Raw genomic sequence first — 2,299 nt, forward strand, 5'->3', positions numbered from 1 at the left:
TTTTTCCATTGTGTTTTGCCATCAAGCCATTAACCACTTGCTGCTTCTGCTCCTACCAACCTAGTGATTAAGAAGCATCCGACTCTTCTTGCAGAAGAAAGAAGAAAAAAAGCTTTATGGGTGAATGCCGCAGCCTTTAATCAAAATTCAGACACAAATAGGTGTTTTAATTTTACAGGAATTGTACAAGGTTAAACATGCCCTGATACATTTTCTGTTTACCCACCAACAATTGCAAAACATCACACAAGAGACAATTTAAATTCACAAAAGAATTTGCATTCTGATCATTGTAAAGTTTCTGATTTAAATTATACAAACCACAATCTTCTCACAGAATATAGCTATACGTGATTACATAAATTCAATGTGTACACTAAATGAAACCTAAACATAAATTTCACATGCTTTTGAAAGTTACAGAAAGGTTTAGATAGTTTGAAGGTCAGAGTAAAACAACACCATTTTGAATCATCTTTGCTTGTAAAATGACCTGTGTTGATGACAACTAACTTCACAGACATCTCACATTTGAATTTCTCAATCTGCACGTTTCAAAATAAAATTCATTCAGACAATGGTGAAGGTGATTTTACTTTCCAGTGTGGATTTTACTTGTTTAACATGACTTAAGAACATAATTAGTACTGACAGTTAAATATTGCTATAGCACAGTGCTCAGAGAAGCAAGATGCATTTATACATTACATTTTATATAAAAAGTCAAAGAGTGCAACCATTTCTGACATCCCAGGGCTTAACAGACAGTATTGTTATTTTGTTTAGGTTGTTATTGTAGTGATGATTCAATGGGCCAGGTGCTTAAAGTTGGCTGTGTCATTCTACATACAAGAGCAAAGACAATCATGAATCTTGGATTTTTACCGACAACAAAGTCCTTGTTCATACCAGTAATGGCAGTCATAGTCTGCTGGCAATTCAAATGGTAATCAGCACTGATGCTATTGCTGGCTTGATAGTATCCATGACAACAGTACCAGGCAGGATGCAGTAATGAGACTGATGTTGTGGCTCACTCCACTTGATTCTGTAAATTCTGTAAAAAGTAAACAAAACATTAGTTAAATAAACAGTTGTTCAACATTTTGACATTTTTGAAGAAGTAGAACACAATATAGCTTACGGGCGCCATTCACGGTGATTGAGCTGCCTTCAATGTCGAAGCCAGTGACGTTTAAACGTTGACTGATCAAAACCCTCCCAATCTGAGTTTTACTGGGAACAGATGTGCTTGCAAAGAGAAGGTTCATGTCATTGATGACTGATCCACTTCTGCAGATGGAGAAACACAAAATATTTTTGAAATATCAGATTTTGGTCACTACTCTGAAATTGTAACACGGTAAGTCTTAACAAATTACCTGAATGACACCACGTCCAAGGAACTGAAGGAGGAAGGGAATGCCTTTTGGAACGCAGGTTCAAGCTGCAGAAACAGAAAACAAATTTTACTTAAACACATTTCACATATATGTTTGCCTAAGTTGTACAGTGAGCTGGAGGTGTAGTTTAGTTATCTTCGCTCTTTATTTCATATAATAATTATCATTATTCTGCAGCAGCATAAATGTACCTGTATTTTCGTCAGGAAATGCAAATTTCTAGTTTGTCATTATATTTACCCCTTTCATAGGCTTTCTAGCAAGCCTTATTTTACTTTGCTTTTTTTCTGTACTTTCTGTAGCGCAGAAAACTAACTGTGTCCAGGATTCCGACAGACAGGAGGAAAAATAATGATGAGAACCACCACAGGATTAAAAAACATAATAGATGACCTATTAATTTTTTTCAGTAACATTACATTTCTTCACGTGTATTTCTGGGCAGTGTGCACATTTTTTCAGCTGGTATTGGATTCTTTTCTATGTGGGGAATTTCTACTTGGGGAATTGGCCATTATATTTATTATATATTGGCCATGCCTTAATGCTTATTTTCGAAGGTTACTAAGTTTATTTATACTTTAAGAAACTTGGTTTTAGTGATAACATTATTTACTAAGACTATAGGGAACAATGGAGTAAGTAAATTATACTATTTTTGTAAATACTTGTTACTTACTGGAAAACAAAGATTTGGAAAAAATTAACACCTAGAAATATACAAACCTAGAAAGATACAAAAATAAATACTGAAGTAAAAAGAGTACTAGCTGTATTTTAAAATGTTACCATAACCTTTTAGTTCTCAGGTTTGAGCTCTCTGTTGAAAAAGTTCAGTAATTGTACCAGAAGATTTTATTATTTTATTATATTATTAAGAGTTTAACTTACCTGTG

At 34.0% G+C, this 2,299-nt stretch overlaps 1 long non-coding RNA gene across 1 annotated transcript; it reads right to left on the bottom strand.

Moving 5' to 3' along the window:
- Positions 1–652: 652 nt before the first annotated feature.
- LOC119913451 lies at positions 653–1,450 on the bottom strand. Its single transcript, XR_005446452.1, has 3 exons — positions 1,383–1,450; positions 1,145–1,293; positions 653–1,057 (listed from the first exon to the last, which is right to left on the bottom strand). It is a non-coding gene; the product is annotated as an uncharacterized LOC119913451 (long non-coding RNA).
- Positions 1,451–2,299: the final 849 nt, after the last annotated feature.

Source organism: Micropterus salmoides, unplaced genomic scaffold (genome assembly GCF_014851395.1).
Source record: "Micropterus salmoides isolate LMB-PRFRI ecotype aquatic unplaced genomic scaffold, ASM1485139v1 Ms_hic_scaffold_2, whole genome shotgun sequence".
In the NCBI taxonomy this organism is placed as follows: domain Eukaryota; kingdom Metazoa; phylum Chordata; class Actinopteri; order Centrarchiformes; family Centrarchidae; genus Micropterus; species Micropterus salmoides.